Source organism: Arvicanthis niloticus, chromosome 21 (genome assembly GCF_011762505.2).
Source record: "Arvicanthis niloticus isolate mArvNil1 chromosome 21, mArvNil1.pat.X, whole genome shotgun sequence".
NCBI lineage: Eukaryota > Metazoa > Chordata > Mammalia > Rodentia > Muridae > Arvicanthis > Arvicanthis niloticus.
The window spans coordinates 43,385,379-43,404,576 of record NC_047678.1 but is presented as its reverse complement, the minus strand read 5'-3'; the positions used below and the strand labels follow the sequence as shown (position 1 = coordinate 43,404,576).

The 19,198-nt window shown below is 44.3% G+C and overlaps 1 long non-coding RNA gene across 1 annotated transcript; it reads left to right on the top strand.

The window, feature by feature from the left end:
- The first annotated feature begins 7,981 nt into the window (after positions 1 to 7,981).
- Positions 7,982 to 18,206, top strand: LOC143435355 (uncharacterized). Its single transcript, XR_013105586.1, has 3 exons — positions 7,982 to 8,315; positions 12,150 to 12,435; positions 17,791 to 18,206. It is a non-coding gene; the product is annotated as an uncharacterized LOC143435355 (long non-coding RNA).
- Positions 18,207 to 19,198: the final 992 nt, after the last annotated feature.

Here is a 19,198-nt window from a genome sequence, read left to right as displayed (position 1 = left end):
GACACTCACCAGCCTGCCCTCATTTGCGTGGAGGGAACTGTACTGGAAAGGCACGGTCAGCATCTTACCCTACCCGGGAGGCTCCCTCCACAATGGGACGCCCACGGTGCTGTGTTCTCCTATCATCTCCACTGCTGCTGCTCTTTTCAGTGTACTAAATAAGCTTGTCCTTCTCCCAACTCCGATCTAAACAGTAAATTCTTCCACCAATCCAGGAAGTTCCCCAACACAGACTTGGCAATTCAGCTTTTTTTCTTTTTCCTGATGCAATTCTCAAATACATAAATAAATAAAATTAAATAAAAAATAAAATAAGCCCGCTGAGCCTCAGCCTAGAAGAGAGCTTGCCTGAGGTCCTCGCTCCTGCTCTAACTGCCAAGACTCTTTGTGTCCCCTATAAACAAGAACAATACTTAGGTGCTCCTGTGGACACGGGCCAATTTGTGAGCTGAACTAACCAGGGCTATAGGGCTTGACAGTAATTATAGCCCTCAGAGTTACTTCTGCAGGGACTCACACACCATGGGTCATCGTTTTAAAAAAGAAGGAGGAGGAGGAGGAGGAGGAGAACGGGAAGGGGAAGGGAAAGGGGAAGGAGAAAAAGAGAAGGAGAAGGAGAAGGAAGTTCTATCTGCCTTCCAGGGACGGGCTGTCTGGAAACAAGTTCACATTGTGAGTGAGGTAGGGGTTCTTTAATTCTGGCTTGTTCTAAAATAACAGCTTTTAAAGAGTACTTTTGTGTCTGTGACTTAGTTTCCTAAAGACGGGCCTCCTTATCCACCAACTTCCCCACCCCCACGCCCACCCCATGCACAATAAATTCCCAAGTTCCTGATTGCCCTTTCCTGGAGGCAGATGGAAGCTGGCAACAAGGGGAGCCACAGGGGCTGGAGCGCCTGGGAGGCTGGCCAGGGACCTGCCCACAACACCTGGGGCTCGCCCCTCTTGCCTGTTCCCACAGGCTTCCCATTAAGCTGCATTGTCTTTTTCCTTCTAGTTCCCTCAGCCTCTGTGGCAACCCTCCACCCTGAGAGGAACTGAGACGTCGGTGAGTCTGCACATTGCCCCCTGCTGACTCACCTACCGGCCTGTGCTCAGTCAGCACCCATTCCAGCACTCAGGGCGGGTGTCTGTCTCTCACATCTGCATTTCTCTCTACCACATCCACTGGGCCAACTCCTTTAAGGGCAGCTCTAGCCTCACTGCCCACAATTCGCATGACCCCATGAAAGTGCAGAAACTAAAACTGCTCTCAGGTAGAATTCTTCAGGCAGCCACACAGAGCAGTGTCTCTACCCAGCATCCTTAGAACCTGGGTCTCTAGAAGGAGAAAGCAGCAATCTGGATGTTCCCTTGTGTCCCTGTAGACCTCTGCATGCCCTAAAATTGGGAAATTAGTTTAGATTGTCCCCACACTTGAGAACTACATTCCAAGTCAGAGCCTACAAAACTATCTTCTCTTTCCCTTCCTGAAGTGAATTTGAGCAGCCAGAGAGGAGGCTGTTTCCAGGACCATGCCAGCTCCATGACACTCAATGTTTGCAAGTTAGGCATGTCCATACCCTGCTCTTAACTCCCCGTGTTCATCATGACCCTCAAGACCAGCACACCAAGGAAAGATTAGACAAACTGGTATAATTAGAAAAAACGCATGGGTGTCATCAAGCCAAGCTGAGAAGGAGCAAGGCCCTGAGTGTGACTCTCACCCATCCAGGCTCACTAGATTTAACAAATGTGCAGCCCAGATGCCCACATAAAAATGAGCCTCAGATATACAATTGTTTTTATGCACACACACACACACACACACACACACACACACACACATTTTGAGACATAATTACTGTAAGGATTGCTTGTGGCTTCATCTGTCTACTGTGTGCCCTTGGGACACAGAGCAGGGTCTTCCCACGTGATTTGCACAGAGGCAGATTAACTGTATCACACCTGAGACAGCAAAAGGTTTGAAAGGCAGCGCGGTAGTGTCTGGAGTTAGAAGTTACAGCTGATTCAAGGCGAGAGCTTCACAGAAAATGACAGGTTTATTCATCGTTCCTCCCTCCCCAGCCCAGTGGTTTTAAGAAAGATGTCTGGAAAGACCAAAAGGGCTTCAGATGAGAGAACAAATACTGTCTTACATCTGCTTAAAGATGTAAGGGTCAAACAGGAGATGAGAAGAAGCAAAGGACTAGCTTTCTCTAAGGGCGGATTTCAGGTACCTACAAGCCAGAGGAAGGGTTGTGTGTGCGGAGGTGGGGACTTTCCCATGAGCCGGAAGTCCTAAGGGATTTGACTCTAACAGTCTTACAGCAAGCTGTAGCCCAAGGGAAGGGATTCTGGGGGAATGGAAGGAAGAGTTACACAAAGCACCATTCAAGGAAAGCTGCATGTAGTTTACGCCATGCCAGGGCCCTAATGGGCTGTGTGGCAGCTTTGACTGGTCTGTAAAGCGGGCATCCTTACATGTGTCGTTGGTCTCAGACGTCAGCTTGAGAGATGCCTAGGACTGGAGAAAGAAAAGTACCTGTATCTGTGAGACTGTTTCCAAAGACAGCTGACAAGTGGGATGGCAAGTAGTTAGAAGGGACCTTGAATGGGATTAACACCTTAAACAGGCCAGCTTCCTGGATGAAGTGGAATGGAGGTTTGGCTGTGAAATGGCTCAGCAGATAAAGAACTTGCTACCAGGCTCAACGACCAGAATTTGAGTTCCAGAATCCACATGGTGGAAAGAAAGAACCAAGTCCTGCAAGTTGTCCTTCTACTTCCACACAAGTGCTGTGATACATAACACACCCTGCACAAAACAAATGTAAAAAAAAAAATGTAGGAAGTAAAAGAGAGGCAGAGCGGTAAGCCAGGAGGCATCTCTCTGTTCTGAGTGACAGCAACTATAGCTGCTGCCACTGATATCAGTCAGACTGCAGTGTTGGCCTTTCATTGAGGACTCAGCACCAGCAATGCTCCAGGGAGAGTGTAGGCTTTGGGGCACTGGGTTAAGTCTGTTAAAAATAAAAATGGCCAATTTAAAAAAAAGAAAAGAAAAGAAAAAAGAAAAAAAAATGTCCAATTTCCTGGGTGGGAACCTGGTTCTCTACCATTCTAGTATGCAGATAGCCATTGTTGGACTATCCAGTCCATATCATGTAAGCCAACTCAAGAGAAACCCTTTTATAACACACACACACACACACACACACACACACACACACACACTTGGTTCTCTTCCACTAGAAAACCCTAATACCCTTGTTTTCCCATAAGGAAGCTGCAGCCCAGAGACTGCTCCACGGATGGCAGTGCCAATATTGTTACCCAGATTTGCTTGCACCAAAGTCTGGTGTGCCTCCCCCCCCCCCCCCAACCCCATCTCAGTCCTGTTTTAGCTTCAGGTAGCTTTAGGAAGATATTAAATTCTTTGCGACTCCAGCCTACAATAGATAGAAGGCTTGTCACAAAGATCTCTCAGCCTCTGGGTTACACATTTCTCTTTCTGTTAAGCGTCTATGCAGAGCTGCATATCCTCAGCTCCCGGGTCCTGGCCATGTCTCACCCCATAAAAAAATCACAGCTACCCAGAGTTCAGCACAAAGTAAAGGGGTTTGGATGAATAGATGAAAAACGATAACTGTCAGTATGATGATAGCCAATGCTATCCTTTTGACAGGATCTAAAATCACCTAGGAGACAAGGCTTTGGATAGACCCATGAGAAATGATGTATATTAAGTTAGACTCTGGCTGACCCTTCCAGGGATCACATTAATGAGCTTTCTTGAGATGAGAAGACTCACCTTAAATGTGGACAGTCTTACCACATACCACACCATGGGGTCTTGGACTGAATAAAATGAGAAAGCAAGCTGAAACCGCCCTTCATCTTTCTCTGTTCCCCCACCATAGACGCAACCTGACCAGCTGCCTCACGCTCTTTCCCTTTGCCTTCCCTGCCACAGTGTAACATATCCCTTCCAACTTGAGCCAAAATAGCCACTTTGTTTCTTTTGTATAGTTTATTTACTTATGTGAATTGGTATTTGGTCTACATGTATATCTGTGTGAGGGGGTCAGATCCTGGAGTTACAGACAGCTGTGAGCTGCCATGTGGCTGCTGGAAATTGAACCCAGGTCCTCTGGAAGAGCAGACAGTGCTCTTAACCATCTCTCCCACCCTTCCACTTCATTTCTTAAGCTGTTTTTATCAGGTGTTTTGTCACAACAAGACGCAAACCTTCCTTCTTGTTCTGCTGCTAACATCAGCTTTGCCTGCTGCACTGTGACTTAGAAACAACTTCCCTCCTGACATACATGCTTGCTAACAAAAAGTCTTGGGTCTCTATGGAAAAACACTGAAACAGATGTCTATAAACTATTGTAAACAAGCAGCTTTAGTGGAAATCTACCAGCTTGAGTAGTTATAGACCTTGTAAATAGGCAGCCTTGGCTGATAGTACCAACTTAGATAAGGAAAAGTGAAGCATAGGCAGAGTCATAGTGACCTGACCCCTGAGCCTTCACCCAGCTGATACCCTGTTCTGAAAGATATCTGTACTCCCCCTGAACACCTATGCTCCTGTGTCATCCCCTTCCCCACATCCTGCATTTTTGTGTTTATAACCCCTGTGTTAAAAAGTAAAAATTATGATTTGATAGTAATAAAAAAAGACAAAAAAAAAAGAAAGAAAAAAAAGAAATGAAAAGAAAAGAAATGACACACAGTGTCCCCCTGGCTCTGCTGACTTAGCTTCTGACAATCCATTTTCTTGTTCTCAGAAATACATTGAATTATAAAATGTTATTGTGGTTTTTATAGTATGCTGGGTAAAATAATTTTTATTGATTTCATTTTAAATTTCAAAGGTTGTAGTGAGTTAAAATGTCCTTCAACATAATTATAGGTCATATTTATTTTCATATTGTAAAATGCAAATTAATCTGTTGAACAGTTTTTTAAAAATGGATTCCTTTTTGAGAATTTCATATATGAGCACTGTATTTACATAATTTTTTTTCTCTCCTTCCTCTCACTCTTTCCAACCCCCAATACTGTTCAAATACATCTTATTTAATTATTGTTCATATATGTATGTATATATGTATACATTTATAAGTATGTATGTATATACAAATACTGATAAATAAAGTGTTTTGGGAAAAAAAAAAGAAAAAAAGGAAACAACTTCCCTGTAAGTAATTGCTGTTTTCAGAATTATAAAAGCAAAGCTGAGGCAGAAGGATTGCTGCAAGTTCAAGAGCTGCTTCGGCTATGTGGTAAGTACCAAGCTACCTGGGTAGCAAGACCTTGTCTCAAATGTCAAATAAATAAATAATTCAAATAATTAAAAATAAATATTAATTAATAAATGTAGACCGGGCATGGTGATAGAATCCTGTCATCCCAGTACTAAGGAGGCTAAGGCATTAGAGACCAGTGTGGACTACAAAATAATACTCTCTCAAAACAAAATTAAGCAAAACAAAATCACAGATGGAAGATAAGTATATTGAGAGTGTGTTTTTCAAAAAATCAAGAAAAAAAATTACTCTCCTACCCTGCCAATGATAATTATTACGCTCATTATTTCCTTCAACAAAAACTTATCGCAGGTTTTTGAAACCCAATTTAAGTAGTACTTTATAGTCAGTTGTGGTAATGCGTTCTTCACTCAGCACACACATTTTGTTGAAGTCTTCTTTCTGAATTACTTTGGTAGCACTGATTTGCTGAAATACTTTTCATTTAATCTTTTTATTGAGACAGCGTCTCAGGTAACCTAAATTGGTCTATAAACTCACTAGGTAGGAAAGGATGACCCTGAACGCCTGGTCCTCCTGTCTCCACCTCTTAAGTGATGGATTACAGGTGCTTTCACCATGCCCGGTGACATTAGAAATGGAACCCAGGGCTTTCTGCATTTAGGCAAGCACTGGACCACCTGAGTTACATCTCTAGACTGTTGAATCGTTACACTGTTAAACATTGAGGTTTAACAGGAAGATGTTTTCTCTACAGGAAACATCTTCCTTCCTGCAGGTTTTTCTGAGAATAGAATTACTTTTGGGGGGACAAATTTCTAAGAGAAGTAATGGGCCTGAAGCAACTCTAAAGAGATGTTTCTCATGAAATTATCAGTTAACTTTTTAAAAATATTTTATTTATTTTTATCTTATGTGCATTCATGTTTTGCCTGCAGGTTTGTCTATGTGAAGATATTGGACCCCCTGGAACTGGAGTAAGATGGTTGCGAGCCACCATGTGGGTGCTGGGAATTGAACCCAGATCCTCTGGAAAAGCAGCCAGTGCTCTCAACCACTGAGTCTCTCTAGCCCACACAGTAAATTGTAACTGTGCATTGTCATTGATTGTTGGAGAAAATCCTGCTATTGTCATGGAAACATTAGATTTTAGGAATGTCGTAAGAAGTAAAAATCACCCACATTTCACCCATTCAGAAGTGGTCAGTGACATTCGTGTGTTATTTCCTTTCCATTCAGTTTGAATTTGAGTAAGTAAGGGAAGATTTTTGTCTGTTAGTTTTAGTACACATGTGAACTAAAGTAATTATGACAATACCCTAAATAAATTAGAGATTGTCTTTTCTTTGCATGTAGCAGGTAAGTGTTTCCATTTCATAAGTACTGGATCAAGTAGAGTATAATTTCCTTTGAGTAGATGCAGTCTGTTTCCCATTATCTTATTTGAAGACACTTAAACAAACTCCAAACTTTTGCTTTTAGAAAGGGTTGCCATGAACAAACTGGAAAGTCATAGCTTAAAAAACAATCTGTGCTTTGAGTAAACAAAAATAAAACTTTTTTTTTTTTTTTTTTTTTTGAGACAGGGTTTCTCCATGTAGCGATGGCTGTACTGGAAGTTGATCTATAATGGATCAGGCTGGCCTCGAACTCAGAGATACTCTACTTCCCTAGTGCTGGGATTAAAGGTGTAGGCCACCACCTCTGGTTACTTGCATGAATTTCTTGACACCAGAAGAAAACCAGAGACAGAATCTTAGCCAGGAGCCCTAGCAACTAACTCACTACTTGAGAAAACTTTGACTTTCACTGTGTGGCTTCAGGCAAGTCACACAGCCTAGATCAAAGCTTCTTCAACTGCAGGCTGTGAGCCATACACATAGGGTAACGGTGCAGGGGAGGGGAGCTACAGGGTAGGGGGTTGGTAACACTAAAAGATTTCTGAACATAAAACAGACAAAAATTAATTTAAAAGTGTATGAGTTGGGCTGGAGAGATGGCTCAGCGGTTAAGAGCACTGACTGTTCTTCCAGAGGTCCTGAGTTCAATTCCCAGGAACCACGTGGTGGCTCACAGCCATCTGTAATAGGATCCGATGCCCTCCTCTGGTGTGTCTGAGGAGAATGACAATGTACTCACATACATAAAATAAATAAATCTTAATTTTTTTTTTTAAAAGGGATTCTGGGGGCACCTCCCAAGGTCAATTCCCTGCAGCTGTGGTTCTGGATACACCGCATGCACACTTTGCAGGGAGCAGGCTGCCATCCCACACAGGGCCAGTGAAGGCTGCCAAAGCAGCTCTGCTCGGTTGTGAGGTTATCCCAGGCTAGGATTGCACTGTTTGGCTGAGCATGCAAAGGTTTCTCCTCTTAAAACATAATGGTTTGATTATGGAAAACAAAGACTTAATCTTTTCCTGCCATCATTCCTCAGCATGTAAGTGTCAGATTAATATAATCTTTGGGTTGTGTTTTGTGAGAGAAACAGATATGTCCATCTCATTAACATGTAAATGATTTCATGTTTAATAGGACCCTGGTAAAAAGGGTGTAAAGTTTCAGATTAGATGGTGTAGGCCCTGATACAACAGGCCTCCTGGCTATTTCCTTATACCTGCCCACACCCTGTAAACAGATTTCTCAATACACCCCACTAGTCTCTCTGATATTGCCACCTGCTAGCTGCCCCACCTGGAGTCACAAGTATTTCCTGAGGCAGCTGGGGTGTGCAGAGCAGGGCCAGGGTGCTTCCCTGAAGGAGCCCGTCAAAACAGGTGGTGCTGCTTCCTATGTGTGGAGAGGGAAGGGCAAGCTTCCTATGCTGAAAAACAAAACCACCACCAAACAGACAACCAAAATACCCTCGGTGGGAGAGGGGGACAGAAAGCCAAAAACACAAATATTAAAAGAAAACTAAAGGAAAGAAGGATGGCTGATTGAAAGATGGATTAAAAATAATAATAAAATAAAGCCCCAGGCTTGGGGAAAGCAGTGAAGAGGCCACTGTGGGCAGTCGCCGAGCTGACTGCGTTATACCTTTACCCACTGAAGTGAACAGGTAAGTGATGCCGGTGTGGGGATGTGTGTGTGTGTCATAGCAGCAACAGAAGATCAGCATCCTTCAGTCTAGGAAAGGAAAGCTGTTACGTTCTCTTTAGAAATAGGTTTATTAAGAGAAAGGATTTCAAAACCATAATCAGGCCTCAAGGTGCTAGAGCATGCACACACAGGCACACACACACGCACATGCACATGCACATGTATGCACACTCACACATGCACAAACATACATGCACACGTGCATACATATGTACACACATGCACACACGTGTACGCACATCCACACATATGCACACATCCACACATATGCATGGACACACACACAGGTCAGACTTGACAGAAACTTTAAAGGGAAGGAGAGAAGGAGAGGCTTGTTTTTAAAATCTAGAGAGGAACTTTATTAGAAAAGAGATAGGAAGAGGGACTAGGGGGATGGCTCAGTGGTTAAGAGCACTGACTGCTCTTCCAGAGGTCCTGAGTTCAATTCCCAGCAACCACATGGTGGCTCACAACCATCTGTAATAGGGCCTAATGCCCTCTTCTGGTTCGTCTGAAGACAGCTACAGTGTACTTATAAATAAAATTAATTAATTAATTAAAGAGAGACGGGGTGGGAGAGAGAGAGAGAGAGAGAGAGAGAGAGAGAGAGAGAGAGAGAGATAAAGGTAGCTTTGAGAAGGATGGGAGTGAGGCCAGAAGAGCCTCTTCAGAGAAAATCCAAGAGTAAAATCCCAAGAACAAAGGAAATATTTGATCTTTATGGGTCTGAGATTCGGGGAGGGGGGAGTGGGGGAAAGGGGGAGGAGGCAGGAGCTACATGTCTCACATCATGTGATTTAGTTCAACATAGCCTGCATAACAAAGAACATGGAAAAGTCAGATAACATAAGACTGCTTCCTAACTGTCCCAGAGAGAGAGCTGCAGGGAAGTGTGGCCGGACTTCTGCACTGTGGGATAAAGCCTCTTAACAGTGACCATGGTCTTAAACAGCAGGCCTGTGTTCTAACAGGTAGGAGGAGGAAAGCCAGCTGCATAGCCTTCCAGACACTCATAGCTCAGAAACTGATGTGGGAAAGAAGGCTGGGAAGTGTGGGCGAAGGGAACAGGATGGGAACAGAATGGAATAGAGAGGGAAACGTCAGGCATCTTTTGATGGAACACCCTACCTTGATGGAACACCCTACCTTGATGTTTCACTTAGCACAGGCTTCCTTCTCTAAGGAAGCCTAGCCTGCCTTTCTCAACCTTCTCTTGCCCTTGTCAGGTATGGCCTGGCTTCCCACTGCAGCCTGGCAGTTACCGCTGGGACTGGGCTTGAGGATAGGACCTGAGACCCCAAAGCTTGAGCTAGAGCGCCACACAAGAGCCTCCCTCCTCAGCCCATGGGATACAGAGTCCCAGCTCCTGGCCAGGCCATAGCAGTCTTTCAGGGAAGATTAGAAGTGGCAGGTTCACAGTTTCTAGACTAATAAATTATTTCTCTGCTGGTGAAATGAGCCAATTTAAACTAGATTAGATTAAATTAAATACAGGTTGATTGGGAAGCTGCTCCCAGGCTCCCAAGGTAGGAGGCCAGGGAAGTCTCCTTGGGAAGAGAGAGAGAAGAGAAGGGGAAGAGAGAGAAAGAAAAAGCAGGCACATACACACACACACACAGAGAGGAGAGAGAGAGAGAGAGAGAGAGAGAGAGAGAGAGAGAGAGAGAGAACACAGAAGGGCAGCCCAGCCCCTGGGCTATAAAGTTCAGGGTTGGGGCAGGGTATGCCAGGTAGGGACTGAGGGATGATGGGAGAATCTGGAGGCCAGGTCTGCTATGGTATGTAAAATACCGTGAAACCAAACATAGATGTCATTTTATCTGTCAGGACTCATTTTTGGCGACAGAACCTTTATACTCAGCAGAATTCTCAGAAGAAAGATGAAGCAGATGTTCTGAATAACAAAGAGACAGCCATGGGGAGATCACCAGTGAACATAAAATCCTGCCCAGCAGCCAGGCATAGGAAGGATAGGAGAAAGCATAGACTCGGAAGCCCAGTCAGTCTCTGAAGCCTGAAATAGGCAGCTTCTCTGATTGACAGCTCAAAGCCTTTGAGTGCTGAGGGCCCACACATAGAGGCCAGGACTTGTGACAGCAGCTGGCCTTGGTGGTGACAGCATTATGGTTCTTATAAGATTAGGTGTGGAGACCCTATGTCCCAATAGCATCCAGAGTTAACAGTACTTGGTTCTTGGATATCAGGACTCTCAGCTCTTAAGGGGTAGCAAGAGAACAAGGACGCACAGACACAGAAACAGCTACGATTGAGTGGTCCAAAGTCTCAGATAGAGAAACCACAGGACCTTGGAAGCGAAGCATGCTTTTTATATATGGTTGAAGAGAGAGGCAGGATAATTGCATACAGCTGAACAAGGAGGTGGGGTTATTAATTGCAGATAAACAAGGTGTCAGGGTTTGGGGCATACAGCTAAATAAAAAAGACAGGGTTAGTTAATCTCAGTAGGAGCAGTCCCTGTAGGGGAGCCCTATCTTTAAGCTGCAAATATCTGGGGGTAGGACGCTATGGTGAACGTTTCTTGGCTCTCACTATCAACATTTACACAAGAAACCCTGAGAAGGCTTTGCTATTTTCCAAGGGGTCTGAGGCTGGGACCCTTGACATGGCAGTGCCTATGTTAGCCACACACATTCACTCCCAGCTTCCTCAGCTCCCCACACTGGTCTTCTGCTCCCCACAACCTTCCACATTCCTCAGTCATAGCTCCCCATTTCCTCTTGGCTGCTTCTGCTGATCTTCCTTATCTCAGGGGCCTCTCCCACCCTCACCCTCCCTGTTTCTGCCTCCAGTTACTCTCTGGAACTCTTCAGAACCCTTTCACCTCTACCACGGTGTCCAGGTTTCCATTGTTGTACTTCGCACCATTGTCTCCTTTGTGTTAGCCCCTCAGCCAGCTCTACCTGTGATGAAGAAAAGACCGTTCATGAGAAGCCTCTTATTGGCTTCAGTGAGTCAGAGGCAAGAGGCAGGTTACTCCCAAAGACTTGTGGAGAAAGACCACTGACCCAAATCATCGTGGCCAGATTAATTAAAGCAAGCAATTAACTAAAGATAGCTTTTTTAAAAAAATTCACGTACATGGGCTATCTCTCCCTAAGGCAAGATTCAAGAGGTTAGCATTGGATGTGAGAAAGATAAGGTTTTTATAGCTCAGGATAGGGAGTTTCTAAATGGGGGAGCAAAATAGTCAGGGTTACAGAAGTAGAAAATAACAAAGTAGTCATAACAACTTTTTGAAACAAAGATAGGGTTGCAAGATGGTTATATTAACTTTTAAAAACAAAGGCACACGGTTGTCGTTTCCTGGAACAGGCAGTACAGAACCATTTGTAGTTAAGCTTACAGTTGAGGCAGAGCCCAATCCTTGAGAAACAGAGGTTTAATCATAAACAGGAATGAACCTAGCCTGTCCTTACTATAAAATAGCTTTAAGCCTAAGATGGAGGCAGGCTGGTTCAGCAGCAGCACAGCTGTTTCAGAAAGTGAGCTGAACATCTGGGAAGGTGAAGTGGCATGCAAATAAGGCTTGAATTTGGACCAATCACAGCACAGCTTCTACTCCCACCAATCACCAGCTTCTCGCTGAGTTAATGAGGAGCTACTCCCCCTCCCATCTTCATTTAAAGTTTTTTCTCATTTGTGAAATCTAGATTTAAATATAAATGCATGCATATATATGCCAAACATGGACTGTGTGTGGAGGGGGAGATCCGAGGGGAGGGAGGGGGAGAAAAAAGAGAGAATAATGGGGGGAATGTTTCTCTCATTGCAGTATGTGTTTGACATGAAAGCAGAAGGGAGACTGTTTTAGGGTAAAGGAACCAGGAAGAAGCTGGAAAGAAGGAAAAGAGAGAAGAATATGAGCAAGACAGAATGATATTTACATATGAAACTGTGATGGTTTGGTGGGCAGAAGTGCCTGCTGCCAAGTCTGACAACCTGAGTTCAAACCCCAGACCCCACTGTAGAAGACAAGTGACTCCCACTGGCTGTCCTGATCTCCACATGTGCTCCATTGTACATGCGTGCTCAGGCACAAAGAAAAAATACACAAATGTGTAAGTTTGTTTGTTTTTAATTTTCAAGGGGAAAAAAGGGAGAGGGTGTCATAAAGAAAGCCATTATTTAATGCTAACAAGATGGCTCCCCAAGTGCTCTACGCCTGCCCCTATACTCTTCTGGTGTAAAAAGAGGAGTCCAGCAGGAGAGGCGTGTGGCAAATTCCTCCCCAAAACAACCATGGGAATGACAGAGATTCCCAGTAAACACCATGTTGGCTGGCATCCAGCAACTACAAAGCTGTATTAATAGTTTGTGCTCTGGTAAGATAAACTAAATTATCATTTAATCTCTTCAGTCTTCCTGGTCCAGAGCCAGTGACCCTAGTATAGCCAAGAGAAAACCACCAGACAACCAGGTATGGTGGTGCTTGAGGGAGACTGAGGTAAAAGGATCACCACCTTACCCTACCATCTTCTCCCATCCCTTCTCACTTTGCTGCCAGGTATCTTCCTGTCACCAACCTCCACACTGCAATGACTAAGGCAATGAGGGTCTTTGGCCAGTCTGGAAAGAAAAGTCATAGCAGCAGTGGTTTAGAAGCCAGGCTGTGCAGTGTTGTCACTGGAGGCTGCAAGTGATGAGAGAGTGGGGTAGGCACGGGAAGCTGGACAGCCAGATGTGCAAGCCAGATGTGCCAGCCCAGTTGGGAGCCAACTTTTAGCAGAAAGCAGCTAGAAAGCAGCTATCCACATGCTAGCCACGCCTCCAAGGCTTCCATCATATCCACATGCCTACAAGGGGCGTGGCAAAGTGTATAAATACCCCAGATTTCCCTTCAATAAAAAAGACTTGAGACTTGATCAGAACCTCTGTCTTGTCTCCATTCCTTGCATCTCTTCCCCTTATCCTCTCTCTCTCTCTCTCTCTCTCTCTCTCTCTCTCTCTCTCTCTCTCTCTCTCTAGACCCTGACCGGAAGACCTAAGCGGCAGTTTGAAGATGGGCAGTGGTGGCAAACGCCTTTAATCCCAGCCTTTGAAAGGCCAAGCCTGGCAGAGCGGAGCAGGCCACAACATAGTAACTATTCAGGCATTGTTAAGTCTTTTGTCTCAAGCCAGGTAGAGTGGAGCCAGGTCGCAACACTGGAGGAACACCTGGGTTCTACTCTGAAGGTCCCCTGCTATGTGACCTAACTTTGCCATGTATCTTCTCTAGAGCCATGTCCATAAGAAAGGCGTCATAAGGCATCAGCTGGGTGAGACCCAAGCACTGTGGTTACACTACTTAACTCCCTCTCTGCCAGGAGGGAAATCCCTGAAAACCTCACACGCACATAACAGTTATCCCCTTTCTACACACAAAGCAACAACAGCAAAAGAAGAAGTAAGGCTGGCAAGCTGGGCCTGACAAGGCTCTGGGTCATATCCGAGGGCGGTGTGGTCTCCAGAACTAACAGGTCTGGCTCCCTCTCCCCCACAGGCAGGTGACTGAGAGCCAGTTGCACAAGCTTAGGAAGGAGCTGTCTCTAGCTCTGTGCTTCCCTGTTCTGCCCCTTGCTTGGTACACTGACCTCTTGGATGGTGCAATTCATGGAGTGCTGTGCCTGTCTGGGCTTTGGGTCACTCTGGGGTGACCACAGAGGTGCTCCCTGCTTGCTGTGGAGTTCCTGAGTCACATGCATGAGTTCACTCAGCCCCCAGCCTGTGACAGTGCGTTCATGGCTCAAGGAAGATTTTTCTTAACCTGTGTTACTCATCCTAAGATTAAAAGTGCACCAGGTGGTTCCCCTAGGGCAAATTACCCGCAAAATTAAGGCCTGAGAGAAGAACTCCTCTGTGTCAGGTTCACAAAGGGGTCTTCATCCAAATTATGACCTGTTCCTCTCAAACTGCACCGGGCATTTGCAACATTAAGAACTGTTTGTGCCCTGAAAGAATCTCCCTCTGCAAACCAGATTGAACCATTTCATTCAAAGAAGCTTCTGCCAGACTCAGACTGACATTTCCTCTCTCTTTGTTCCAATCTGATTAAGTCCTGACCTAGCTGTCTCCAACCAGTCCAACAGGTCTGGGTCCAGATTGGACCACCATGGCCTTGTTTGGGAAGCCAGAGGCTCTATTATCCTCCTTCCTTTTTTGGGAGGAGGGGATACAGTGAGCAAATAAAGTGTCTCATGGACAAGCAACCTACTACTGAGTAAACCCCAGATAATGTGTTTGGGGTTGGAAGGGGCCCACACGGTATCAGGTCCTCTAGAGCTGGAGTTACAAGTAGTTCTGAGATGTCCAGTATGGGTGTTGGGAACTGAACCTCAGTCCTCTAGAGGAACAGTAAGTGTTGGTATCCAGAGCCAGCTTGGCAAACCTGTTCCAAATTCAGGAATGTCACACATAGGCGACATCTATTGCCATGACAACCCTCTGCCACATGGAACTGCTTTGGGCTGGTGTGGTCTATCTGGATGCAAGTCACCATTCCAACACAACAGTAAGTATTCTTAACCCTGAGCCATCCATGGCTCTAGCCCCTAGCCTCTTTTAAAATGGCAGCTGGATTTACTCAGAGTTGCAAAGTTCGAACAATAGTTGGGTAGCAGGGCAATCTACGAGTTCTTGGCCAGATTGGTTCATGGGTCTTCTGTTTGTTAAGCTCTCCTTAACCAAACAGGAATGTAAAGATGAGTAAGAGGAAGACAGCTTCCTGCCTGAGCGCTGACACTTCCAGGTGTAAAGGAAGCCTTAAAGAAGTTTGTCTCCAGGGTTCTCTTTTAGCCGCACACACCTCTAAGCCCAGTACTTGGGAGGAGGCCGAGGTAGGAGGAACTGTATGAGTTTGAGGCAAAGTGAATCCCAGGCCAGTCTTAGCTATAGTGTCTCAAAACAAAACAAAACACAAACAAACAAACAAACCAGAGGGGTGTGGCATGTTCGTGTTAGCAGCTGCCAAGTCATCCCATCTACTCATGTTCATCAAAAGTCTTTCCCAATGTGATGACTAGCATCTGTTTTCCCAGCACCAGCAGCATCTCCTGTGCTTAAGATAAGGCTTGAGTCCAAGAAACTAAGTGTTTAAAGAGGTGGAGGCAGGGCTGAGACATGGTTCAGCTTTTAAGACCACTTACTGCTCTTGCAGAGGACCAGGGTTCAGTCCCTAGCATCTACACAGTGGCTCACAAGCATCCATACCTCTAACTCTAGGGGATCAGACAGGTCTTCTGATAGCAGTCTCCTGTACATACATAGTGCACAGACATATACTCGGGCACACATAAAATTAAATCAAATAAATATATTTTTTTAAAAAAGAGACCCAAAGCTTAAAAAGAGATATCTCAGTCAGTAAAGCACTTACCTTGCAAGCACAAAGTTCCAGTCTCAGAACCCAGACAAATCTACATAAAAACCAGGCATGGTAGTGTTCCTTTGCTGGAGAGGCAAAGACAAGCAAGATCCCTGGGGCTCACTGCCAGCCAGCCTAACTTACTTGGAGCCAGTAAAAGACTCATTCTAATGAAAGAGGAGGAAGAGAAGAAGGAGGAAGAGAAAGGGAGAAAGGAAGGGAGGGAAGGAGGGGAAAAGAAAGAAAAAGAAAGGAAAGGAAAGGCAGACACCTAAGGAATGGCACCCAAGGCTGTTTTCTGGATATTCTCTCTCTCTCTCTCTCTCTCTCTCTCTCTCTCTCTCTCTCTCTCTCTCTCTCTCTCTCCCCTTTCCCTCCACACTATCACAGTTTCCTATAGAATATAGTATTATTGAATGACTTCAGGAGCTTTGGGACCTGACTAAGGGAATGTTAAATTCTTGATGATACATTTCACTGAGGTTTGGCAAGAGGTGTTTACCTAATTCACAGTCACCTTATAGTTCAATTGTCGTGTAACCTACTACTGTAGTAATGGCTTCGATGATTCCTCCATCTACCCACTGGGCTGAGTCACAAGAACAAGTCCAGAGAGGTATCCCCTTATGACTTGCCCAAACCTGGTCAACATCAGAAGTCTATGGGTAGTTCAGGAAGATGAATGCAGCTCAAAGTGGGAAGAGCCAGAAACAGCCAATGAGTTTTTTAGAGACAAAAGCAGGCAGATCTCTGTGAGTTTGAGGCCAGTCTACATAGCAAGCTCCAGGACAGCCAAGGCTGAATACTAAAACTTGTTTAGGAGGAAAAAAAAATATGTAAAAGAGCCAGTGAGGTGGCTCAAAGAGAAAAGACTCTCACCATTAAACCTGACAACCTGAGCCAGGTATGGTGGTGCATGCCTTGAATGCCAGCACTCAGGGAGGCAGAGATAGGTGGATCTCTGTAAGTTCAAGGGCAGTCTCGAACAGCCAGGGCACTCAAAAACAGTGTCTCAAAACAAAACAAAAACCAAACCAAAACAGCAAAAAACAAAAGCCTGACAACCTGAGTTCAATTTATAGTCCCATGTGATAGAAAAAGAAGACCAATTATTCTCTGACCTCCACATGCAAACTATGTTACAGGCATTTTCATGTACAAATTAAATAAATACAATGTACCTTTTAAAATGACCTGAAATAAAAAGCAGTTACTGGTAAAAGCACTATGTTTCCTGAACTTTCCTGAATTTGGAGACATTTGTGATCTTTCAAAATTGTTTCCAAGTTTGTAATTTGTTGTGACTTCTTTCCTTATTCTAAAGAAATGGATTTTGTATCTGTCTCGGGGTTGGGGATTTAGCTTAGTGGTAGATCGAAAGCACAAGACCCTGAGTTTGGTCCTCAGCTCTGAAAAAAAAAAAAAAAAAAAAAGACAAAATAAATTTGTAACTTTTTTAAAGCTGATCAGTTTTAACTTGTAGAAACTTGTGTCCATCCTGCCTATGTTTCGTGTAATTTTTTTTTTTCAGAAACTGTATTCCACTTATTTATTTGTATGTGTGTGCAGGCACAAGTAGACCATGGTATACATGTTGCAGTAGGAAGACAACTTTGAGGAATTGGTTCTCAGCCTCCACCATGTGGATCTTAGACCACCCACTCAGCTTGTCTGGCTTGACAACAAGTACTCACTAAGCCATCTTGCCAGCCCTTGCCTATTCTTATTTTAATGGAATGTGTCCCTTAGTATTGTCCTATAAAAAGGTGTATGGGACCCATAATCTTAAGAAGTCAGCCTCTTTCAAGTTTTTGAAAGTATTGTCTTCCAGCTTAGACAAATCCAAGTGACAGTCGTGCTTGTTCTTTTTGGAAAGGCCCATTTCTTATCTCTGGAAGTTATAGAATCTGTTTGTTAGAGGTTTCTGAAATCTCACCACGGTGTGTCTTAATGAGAGTCCATGATAGTTGCTGTTCAGGACACTCCATAGGATGTCAAATCTGGAAGCTCATGTCACTCTTCCCTGATTGAATGTCACTGTTGGTGACCTCTTGTTTTATCTGTTATTTTCCAGGGAACCTACTGGAGTTCCTGAGTTCGAGCTCGATGTTCTTCCCTCAGGTCTTTTGTGTGCTGAACAAGCCCTCTCCTGCTCAGCTGCACACACAGCATGCCTGCTTGGTTTTAAAAACATGTACTACTGTTGCATTTTTTTTCCCAAAAATTTTAAATTTCCCTAAACAAAGCAAAAAAGAAAGAAAGAAAGAAAGAAAGAAAGAAAGAAAGAAAGAAAGAAAGAAAAATTTAGCCAGGTGGCAGTGTGGCACACACCCTTAATCCTAGCACTGGAGAGGCAGAGGCAGGCAGATCTCTGAGTTTGAGGCCAACCTGGCCTACAGATTTGAGTTTTAGAAAAGCCAGGGCTACACATAGAAACCCTGCCTGGAAAAACAAACACAAGAACAAAATAAAACTGAACAAATCTCCCTATGCTGTTTTATTATAACCTGTTTCTATTTCATAGCTACAATGTTGCCTATAACTTGCTAAGGGAGCTAGCAATCATTTTTGTCTGACTTTGCTCTTTCATCTTCTTCTGTATAGTCTTTCCCCACTGTGCTAGTTTTTCTTATTTAATAAGTCAATTTTCAAAGTTTTCCTCAGATGTCAGTTGTGGTGAGAGTTAAGAAGTGAGAGGTGCATTGTGGGTAGATGAATGAGCTAGGATCTTCATGGAAGGGGCTGGCCAGCTCCCCGAGGGTCAGGTTCGGTCAGGGGCCTGCTCATATTTTGAAAAGATCCAGCAGGGAGGATGAGCAGCTGGCAGGCCCTGAACCCCCAACGTTCTAGATGCATACATTTTCTGAATCTATCTTTAGAATACTTCCAGGCCCTCAGCTATGCCAGCAGCTCTGAGCACAAATCCCGAGAATTCTGTGTCTCCAGAAGCAGTTGCTCAGCCAGGAAGAAGGCAGGAAACGGCTCCAGCAGCTAACTATAGGATCTCTCTGCAGCTCTCTGCCAGCCTTCCTTATTTTAGCAGCAATAACTAAAAACACCTTCTCAACCCCAGTTCCGGAATTCGAGCTGCCATTTTCTGAGTCAATTTTCTTTTCTTTTCTTTTCTTTTCTCTTCTCTTCTTTTCTTTTCTTTTGAGGATTTCACAGTGTAAATCCTGTTGTCAACCTCCTCCTTGCTAGATTGGGGTTCTACTTTCTCTCTGTTCCCAAGGCTGATTTACAGCCTGTTCACTCTCTTTCCAGCCTCTAGGATCAGTTTTGCTGCTATTTTTCTTCTCGACCTGTGTAAACGTCTGTGCTTTTTAAAAATCTCTGTTCTTTTAGCCTTTGTAGAAGAGTTTCAAAAGAAGTCAAAATGAGGTGAGTCTATCCTGTTCTATGACTTTGTTTTCTTAATTGAGACAGAGTCTATGCATAGTACAGGATGCCCTCAAACCTATGATCCTCCTGTATCAGCCTCA